Source organism: Anomaloglossus baeobatrachus, chromosome 2 (genome assembly GCF_048569485.1).
Source record: "Anomaloglossus baeobatrachus isolate aAnoBae1 chromosome 2, aAnoBae1.hap1, whole genome shotgun sequence".
Lineage (NCBI taxonomy): Eukaryota > Metazoa > Chordata > Amphibia > Anura > Aromobatidae > Anomaloglossus > Anomaloglossus baeobatrachus.
Window position 1 is genome coordinate 391800786 of NC_134354.1, and position 10709 is coordinate 391811494.

The window sequence follows — 10709 nt, forward strand, 5'->3', positions numbered from 1 at the left end:
CACACAGATATCACTGGGTGCACAGAGAGCACTGGAGGAGGCTCAGGGCACAGAGATCACTGGGGAGAAAAGGGGCACAGAGAGCACTGGGGGCACAGAGCGCTGGGAGAGGCTGGGGGCACCAAAAGCGCTGGGAGCACAGGCAGACCAGGGGGAGGCTGGGGGCACAGGCAGACCTGGGGGAGGCAGGGGGCACAGGCAGACCTGGGAGAGGCTGGGGGCACCAAAAGCGCTGGGAGCACAGGCAGACCAGGGGGAGGCTGGGGGCACAGGCAGACCTGGGGGAGGCAGGGGGCACAGGCAGACCTGGGGGAGGCTGGGGACACAGGCAGACGTGGGGCAGTTTGGAGACATAGGCAGACCTGGGGGGAGGCTGGGGACACAGGCAGACGTGGGGCAGTTTGGAGACATAGGCAGACCTGGGGAAGGCTGGGGACACAGACAGACCTGGGGAAGGCTGGGGACACAGACAGACCTGGGGTAGGTTGGAGGCAGTTAGAGAACTGGGGAGGCTGGGATCACAGAGAGTGCTGGGGGAGGCTGCGAGCACAGAGAGAGCCGCCGCCAGGCACAAACACAGCTGCCGCTGCCGGGCACAGACAGAGCCGCCGCCGGGCACAGGCAGAGCCGCTGCCACCGCCGGGTACAGTCAGAGCCGCCGCCGCTGCCAGGCACAGACAGAACCGCCGCCGTCGGGCACAGACAAAGCCCCCACCGCTGCTGGGCACAGACAGAGCCGCTGCTGCCGGCCACAGACAGAGCCGCCGCCAGCGCTGCCGGGCACAGACAGAGCCACTGCCGCTGCCGGGCACAGACAGAGCCGCCACCGACACCAAGCACAGTCAGCTGCTGCTGCCACCAGGCACAGACAGAGCAGCCACTGGTCACAGAGAGTGCCGGCACAGTAGGTCTTGGGCAGGGGTGGGCAATTAATTTTCCCATGGGGCCGCATGAGAAATTGGGATGGTTTCAGAGGGCCGGACTAATATAATTAACTCAGTTTTACCCAATACTGTATACAGTATATATACTATCTCTTCATATACAAACAGTAAGTTACGGACTGTGTGACCCCTCGTGGCCCTGCACGCACACACGCAGACATGTCCATTTTTCTCCGGCAGCACAGGTGTCACACGGATTGCACACTGATGTGATCTGTGTGACATCAGTGTGACAAGTACCAGAGAAAACACGGGTCTTTTTAATAAAAAGATTTTCTATATTTTCCTCTCTCCAGCGCTGCTGTCTCTGGCTCTGCTGTCTCTGGCTCTGCTGCCTCCCGCTCCTTATTGCTGGTAATTATACTCACTGAATATTCACTGCAGTGAGCAGCTGGAAGCAGGAACAGCGCTGGGGACCGCATCACTGGGTGAGTATACAGGTGTGTGTGTGTGTGTTGAGAACCTAGAAGCTGGAGCATCTCGGGGACTCGTTACAGTTCCCAATGAACGCTGATGAACCCATGAAGCTGTAGCGTGGGTGTCGCAGGGGGGTCATCAGAATTCATTGGAAACTCTGATAACCTCCTGAAGGTCACTGTGATTGCAGAATACTCACCTGTCCTTGCGGTGATGTCCTCAACGGTGCTGTGCCCGGCGCTGTCATTGCGATGCTCCGGCTTCCAGGTCCTGAGTGTGGTGAATAATCAATGAATGAGCGGTGGTCAGGAGCGGGAGGCAGCAGAGCTGAAGAAAGCAGGTAAATATGGAAAATCTTCAATTCACAGACTCGTGTTTTCTCCAGTACCTGTCACATGTATGCAAACAGGTACCAGAGAAACGCAATCAGGCCCTGTAATGGCGGTATGGCGCTGCAGGGGGAGAGGAGAGAGCACATGGTACCTGATGTAACTCCAGTACCACTCGCAGTTACGGGCTTCACTCTCTCTGTATATATATATATATATATATATATATATGTATATGTATATATATATATATATATATATATATATATATACACACACATATACACACACACACACACACACACTATATACATAAACAATCCCCATATACTACATCACTACACCCCCATATACACCTGTAATATACATCACTACACCCCCATATACATCACTGCACCTCCATTTATACATGTAATATACATCACTACACCCCCATATACACCTGTAATATACATCACTACACCCCCATATACATCACTGCACCTCCATATATACATGTAATATACATCACTACACCCCTATATACACCTGTAATATACATCACTGCACCCCCATATACATCACTGCACCCCCATATACACATGTAATATACATCACTACACCCCTATATACACCTGTAATATACATCACTGCACCCCCATATACACCTGTAATATACATCACTACACCCCCATATACATCACTGCACCCCCATATATACATGTAATATACATCACTACACCCCTATATACACCTGTAATATACATCACTGCACCCCCATATACACCTGTAATATACATCACTACACCCCCATATACATCACTGTACCCCCATATATACATGTAATATACATCACTACACCCCTATATACACCTGTAATATACATCACTGCACCCCCATATACACCTGTAATATACATCACTACACCCCCATATACATCACTGCACCCCCATATATACATGTAATATACATCACTACACCCCCATATACACCTGTAATATACATCACTGCACCCCCATATATACATGTAATATACATCACTACACCCCTATATATATACACACACACACACACACACACACACACTATATACATAAACAATCCCCATATACTACATCACTACACCCCCATATACACCTGTAATATACATCACTACACCCCCATATACATCACTGCACCTCCATATATACATGTAATATACATCACTACACCCCCATATACACCTGTAATATACATCACTGCACCCCCATATACATCACTGCACCCCCATATACACATGTAATATACATCACTACACCCCTATATACACCTGTAATATACATCACTGCACCCCCATATACACCTGTAATATACATCACTACACCCCCACATACATCACTGCACCCCCATATATACATGTAATATACATCACTACACCCCTATATACACCTGTAATATACATCACTGCACCCCCATATACACCTGTAATATACATCACTGCACCCCCATATATACATGTATTATACATCACTACACCCCCCCTCCCCTCCCCTCCACTCCCCTCCCCTCCCTCCACTTCCCTCCACTCCCCCCCACTCCCCCCATTGTCCCCTCAGGTTACTAGTCAGCACTCACCTTTCCCTCCTCAGGCACCTCTGTACGGGCTCCTGCTGACATCCTTCTTCTCTTGTACGGCCCCCCGCTGAGCTGCTTCCTCTCTCCATAGAGGCCCCGGCTGCTGCATCTTCTTCTCCTGCCGGGCGGGAACATTTCAAATGACACACACGCGCGCCGTACTGACGACATCAGGGCGCGCGTGTGTGTCACAGAGAAAGTGCCGGCAGGCAACAGAGGACAGATTCCTGCGTTCCGTTGCTGCACTGTGCGGCGCTGCAGGATCTGTCCTCTGTTCCCTGCACGCCGGCACGCAGCATGTGATGAGGGCAATCTGACCACGGGCCGCCCGGAGCCTGGAGCTCCGAACAACAGGTCAGATTGCCCACATCAGTGACCGGCCAGCAAGGACGCCCAGAGCCAGGCGGGCCGGTCACAGAGAGTAGGCGGGCCGAATGTGGCCCGCGGGCCGCCCCTTGCCCAGGTCTGGTCTTGGGGGATGATGGGTCAGTCGCTCCTCTTCTGTTGGATTGTAGCGCACCTCGCGCTTACCCCGCCTACAAAATATGTCCTTATGTAGCCAGTGCCAGCATGGGGACGTAGTCCTTCAGGTATAGGAATGCTTTGTGCTGGGTTTTAAAGGGCCAGCAGCCAGCAAGATGCGGCTGCCGCGCCAGCACTGCGATCCCTGGGAATCATCCCGCGGGCCGCAGAAAAAGTCATTACGGGCCGCATAATGCCCGCAGATCCGTCGCAGATTGTGGCAAAACTGATGCGACAGATCCGATCAGCTGGGGGCTAAATAATAATTGGAGCATGTTCAGTTAAAAAAAAGGAATCTGTCGCCGGATTCCATCATTTGACGGATTAAAACGGATCCTGCGCCCATAGGCTTTCACTCTACCAAACGACGCATGGCAACGGATCCATCGCTGTCTGATTTTTCAACGTAGACAAAAAACGTTACTTTGTCGTTGTCTCTGTCCGCCGGACAAACAATTTTCGACTGATCCGTCGAATAGCAGATGAAACGTGAGGCCGTCCGTCGCTAATACAAGTTGATGAGAAAAAAATGGATCCAGCGGCATCAGTTGCCGGATCCATTTTTTTCAAAATTCGACGGATTGTGACTGACAGCAAAATCTTATGTGTGAAAGAGGCTTAAGGTGTGAAAGAGGCTTAAGGTGCATACACTCAATCATAGAGTAGAAGGACAGTGCCTGGGGTATAACCATAAGACATATCAAGCAAGTTGATCAGCATTTTTACAGTGTTTTATTTTTTATTTTTATCTGTAATCGCGGTAGATATTATTTTATATTTTTTTCCCATTTTGCCAGGACTACTTGACGCGGACCCTGTAGTCTACCTGCAGTTCCTAACAATATTAATACTATTTTTGCAGTGTAATAACCTTTTCTGTGTGAGCCACATAACCTGTTTATTCGCTTATTTATGCGCGCCAGTGTATTTTTCTATTTATTGATACTGCCCCATGCCATCCTCACAACCGTACATGGCAGACCCGGAGGTCATCATGTGAAGGAGCACACTGCTTCTCTCTAACTCATGCACCGCAATCATTATAGAAGATCACGAAGGGTTAACATTATCTGGACATCTGAAGATGTCTCCGGACAGATTTACCGCTCTGCACTAGAACCCCGGTGATTGCATCATGTAGGGGGTCACGATATCCCCTCCTGACCGCAGACCGTAATTAAATGTCAGCTCTGCACAAAGCCCAGTAGAAACCAACGTACATTACTGTCCACAGTCTTGAACCGGTTAATCCCCTCATGACATGCCCCACACATGTACAGGGCACGTCGAGAGCGGGTGTATGGAGTGGAGCCACAGAGTGAGGTGTCCCCATACAGGAAACTATTGTATGTTACAGCAAGGTCTTGCCTGTAACATTTGCTGGTGGCGCAAAGCGCCTCCCACAATTGTTAACCTGTTAAATGCCACTGCCAAACTCAGACTGTTGCATTTAATGTGTGATGGCAAAAGGGCGTGCCATTGTCGCGGGCGGGGAGGAGGATATCAGCACTGCGCTCACCCCTCTGCTCGGGTCCGGCTGTTGCTGCCCAGTGGTGGCTCGAGCTGTGGGCCGGATCCCAGGGGTTCTCGAGCGGCGCTCCTTGCCCGTGAGTGAAAGGGGATTGGGTTTTGGGATATAGTCTATTGTCCATGACGCCACCCACGGTTGTGGTGATTTGTTGACACCACCGCTGCTCTGTATGGGGATCCCAGGAGTGATGGTGTGGAGCAGCAAGTTGTTGTGTTGCCCCTCCGTGGGTAGGGGTTGGTGATCCCGGGGCCCAGGGATGAGGTGGGAGATGCAGGGCCTGGTGGGCGCAGGGACGCGGGGGCAGCGCTGTGCCTTGCAGCACTGTGGTACTCACTCAGCCTGAGACGATGACACAGTTCTCGGTAAAACACACGGCTGGAAAGACGGTTCCCATGGACGGCTGCACTTGCTTTTCCCCAGTAGTTGACGGTGACGGTCCCTTTGTCCTGCACCTATGATGGTTGTGGCTGCGATGGGTTCCCACCGGTAACCCGCTCCCCGGCTTGGATATAGGCCGGAGGAGCCCTACTCTTTGCCCGCAGGCGCTGGCCCTGAGAAACTGGTGCCCTGGCGGTGGCGGTGTCTCTCCGTTACTGGTTGGACTGTTGCCTTCAATCGGGACTTGGCTGTTGGGAGACGGTCGTCCCCTTCACTGACGGATTTGGCAAATTATGGCGACTCCTAGCCTTGCCGGGGTCCGAGAGGCCCCTGCCCTGGTGCTGACTGTCCTTCGTATACTGCTCCAGACCGCCGGGTCACCACCCGTCCGCGGTCCTTCCAGCAACCTCCTAAACTGAACTTCCACTTCACTGTTTACTCAAGCTCTCCCTCAGCTAAACTGCCTGGTTCTTCCCGCCTCCAGAGCTGTGAACTCCTCGGTGGGCGGAGCCAACCGCCTGGCCCACCCCCTGGTGTGAACATCAGCCTCTGGAGGAAGGCAACAAGGATTTTTGGGTTAGCTGTGTGTGCCTAACTGGGGTGTAGGGTGTGGTGGTGTTATGACCTGTGACCCCTGGCTTGCCCAGGGCGTCACACCATACTTTGCATCGGCGGTCCCATGTTGTGATTGCGGGACGCTGATGGGTTGCTATGACAGCTTAATACCTCCGTGGTTGTCATGATAGAGCCCCCGTGAAATGCTGTCTGTGGCCAGGTTTCAAAGGAAACCATGATTTTTACAGTTTACAACATTACTATATATAGCACAAGTGATTAGACCATCGCAGGTCTAGTCCCATAAGGAAACCAACAACTACAGTGAAAAGTAAAAAAAAAAAGTTTAAAAAAAAATAAAAACCCATAAAAGGTCAAATCATCATTGTTTAAAAATAAAGATAATAAATAATAATAATAATAATAATAAATAAAATACTAATAAAATAAATAATAGTAAATAAAATACATATATGCAGTATCGTCGTATTCAGAAAAGTCCAATCTATCAAGATATAAAAATAATTAAACCAATTGGTAAACATCATACACGGAAAACATTCAAGAACACCAAAATATGGGATTTGTATTGCAATACCACAAAATGCTGTAACAAGCGAGCCAATCATCATATCTATGCCAAATTGATATCAATGAAAATGTCATCTCGCCCCACAAAAATTAAACAAGACTCCATTGACTGAAAAATAAAAACGTTACAGGTCTCAGAATATGCCGACTCAAGCCAAAAAACGTGTGATTTTTTTTTCATCACTAAAATAATAATATAACTGGAAATGCCCAGTATCGCTGTAATCATACTGGTGAGCAGAATCCGTAGAATTGGCGGGTCATTATGACCACATCGTGTATGGTTTAAAAATAGTTCCCAAAAACACTGTTGGGAGTTGTGTTTTTTCACAATTTCACAGCATTGGACTTTTTTTTTTCCTCTTTTCCAGTACACTATGTAAAATGAATGGTGCCATTCTAAACTACAACTTATCCCCAAAAGAACAAGCACTCAGGCATCTACAAGGTCAGAAAAAGATAAAAGTTAAAAAAATGAGAGGAACAAAGAAAAACGCAAAAACGGAAATTAGCAGCATCATGGACATGGACAACCCCCCACATCACCAAGAGTTCACATGTGCATCCCTTATTCTCTGGATTTCTTAGATCAAGCAGACTTGATGCATGTATTTTTTGGTACGTTTTTGTGCCATGTTTTTTTAGTGAAATCAATGACTGGAAGGGAAACAAATTGCAGGAAAAAAAACGCACCAACAATTGACATGCTGCAGATTTTTTCTCCACCCAAAACTGCAAGGAAAAAAGGATCGTGTGTAAAGCACTTCAGAATTCTCATTGACTTTGCTGGAATGAGGATAGACAGTGGCGTAACTAGAGTCTGATGGGCCCCAGTGCAAAGTTTGAGCCTGGCCCCCCTCATATGTTTGTCAGATGTATGGGCTATTGTAGCATTCTAAATCCTATATAGACATAAAAGTTGCCCCCCTCCCTCTTCATTGAGTAGTAATGTCCCCCATCCTGTACTAATGTTCCTCCATCCTGGGCAGCTTCCTGGTAAATATGTTTCCCATCCTGGTATATACCCCTTCAACCTCGTAAATAGCCCCCTCAACCTTGTATATAGCCCCCTCATCCTGGTATATAACCCCCACACCCTGGTATATAGTCCTCCATCCTGATATATAGCCCCCTCATCATGGAATATAGCCCCTTCATCCTAGTGTATAGCCCTCAATCCTGGAATATAGCCCCCTCATCCTGGTATATAGCACCTCTCATGCTATATAGCCCCTTTATCCTGGTATATAGAAAACCTCATCTTGGTATATAGCCCTCCATCCCGGTATATAACCCTCTATCCTGGTATATACCCCACTCATCCTGGTATATGGTCCCCATCAAGCTATATAACCCCCACCACACCGCATATAGAAAAAAAAAAAATTGTGCTCACCTACGCTGCGCTGCTCCGGTGTCCTTCTGCAATGCTGGTATGCCAGCAACTGACTAGCGTGTAAGCGGCGCCGCGCATGACGTCAGTGTCATGCGTGGCCACTTACAGAACCGGCTGCTATCAGCATATTTTCTGCTCCCCATGCCCAGGATTGTGTGCATAGGGAGAAATGAATATTTATTGCCTTAATCGGCGGCCAGCACATCGCAGTGCAATGACCCGATGGGTCTCTGTGCTGTGATGTATTTCAGCTGGATGCGAGACCTTGGACAAACATCCATCTGAATCAGGGGCTGGGGCAGGCGAGCCCCCTGCACCACCAGGCCTGGTTGCAGTGATGATCTCTGTGACCGCGGTCATTATGCCTCTGAGGATAGACATGCAGATTTGGGCCACAAACTGCACCAGAAATGTATTAAACAACGCACTGTGTGCACAAGGCCTTAAAGTAAAAATTAATGGGAAAACCCATTTCTTCAGAAAAGACCACAACTACAAGAACACGGTCCACCCTCACCTACATCTCCTTACCTCTGTCTTGTAGTCTGCAAGCTTTAGTAGGCAAGTAGTCATGTTGATTGTACTTTTTTGTTATGTATTGCCATAAAACCTGATTAGTGATTACACCTTTTTATACATAAAGCATCCTGGAACTAAGGGTACTTAAAGGGGTATTCTCAAGTTATTAAATTGATTTAATTAGTTATTATGAAAATAAGCAAGTTTGCAGTTGACTTGCTTTTTATATCTGCTGTCATTCTCCTGAATTGAGAGCTTTTATTTTTCATAGGGCCTGAGTCATCAACATTTTTATGCTAGTAATCTGGCATAAAAAGCTTTGAAAAGTTGCATAATTTTAGAGCAACTGCATACGATTTGGCGTTCTCAAACCATTTTTGCCTGGCTTTGACAAGCTAGACAGAGCTGAGGATAGATGGGGTGTGGAATTAAGTGCATGACAAACAGCGCCACATGCCTTTCTATGAATCAGGAGCGTTTGACTCCAGCACACCCTGGCATCAAGATCAACATGAAAACCGACGATCTTGATGTACCAGGTCCACAGTGTAAGGGTATGTGCGCACACTGCAATTTTGTTTCTCCAGCGAAAAACACACCCTCTGGCAGAAAAATGCACCTGTGGCCAGAAAAACACAAAAAAACGCATGCATTTTTATTACGTTTTGGTGCATTTTTGCTGCATTTTTCTTAATGCGTTTTTTAAAGGAGAAACAAAATATGATAGGATAGGATAATTGAAAGATAGTTAGGATAGAAAAATAGAAAGAATAGTTAGAAAGAACATATAGAATAGAAAGAACGTATAGAATAGATAATTAGGCTATTTTCACACTACGTTTCTTTAACATGTGTCCTGAACGTTTTTTTAAACGCAAAAACGGATCCAGTACAAATGCGTTTTCATTTCAATGCATTTGCAATGGACCTACGTCAACATGCGTTCACACGCAGTGAGTTGCAGTATTTAAACGATCTACAAAAACGCTACTTGTAGCATTTTTTGAGCTGCGTCCAAACACTGCATGTCACCGGATCCTGGCTGTACCGCACGCAAACGCATGTTGCTGATAGAAAGGATCCTGTTTGCTCTACTGAGCATGTCCAGATACCTGCCTGGCGTTCTCTCTCTCTCTCTATGTCGGTCTCTCTCTCTCTCCCTATGTCAGTCTCTCTTTCTCTATGTCGGTCTATTTCTCTCTCTGTCGATGTCTCTCTCTCGCACCGATCACCGACGCTGCACAGCTGTCACAAAGCTCCGCAGGCTTCTCCTGCTTTTGAAAATACCGGCCGCTCATTATTCCATCTCGTATTCACTGCTTCCCACGCGCACTAGTGCCTATGATTGGTTGCAGTCAGACATGCCCCCACACTGAGTGACAGCTGTCTCACTGCAAACAATCACAGCCGCCGGTGGGTGGGTCTATATCTTGCAGTAAAATAAATGATAAAAATAATAACGGCGTGTGGTCCCCCCAATTTTGATACCAGCCAGGGTAAAGCCACACGGCTGAGGGCTGGTATTCTCTGGATAGGGATCCCCACGTTATGGGGAGCCCCCCATCCTAAAAATATCAGCCAGCAGCCGCCCGGAAGTGCCGCATCCAGTAGATGTTATAGTCCCGGGACTCTACGCAGCTCATCCCAAATTGCCCTGGTGCGGTGGCAGTCGGGGTAATAAGGAGTTAATGGCAGCCCATAGCTGCCACTAAGTCCTAGCTTAGTGATGGCGGACGTCTATGAGACACCCCCCCATCACTAAACTGTTGTGAAAGTAAATAAACACAAACACACGAAAAATCCTTTATCTAATATATAAAGCCGAGTGTATGTGTGTATGTATGTATGTATGTCCGCTAAAGGAATCCAAACCGTCGCATTTACAATCACGAAATTTTGCACAGACACTCCATGTGACTCAGGGAACGTCATAG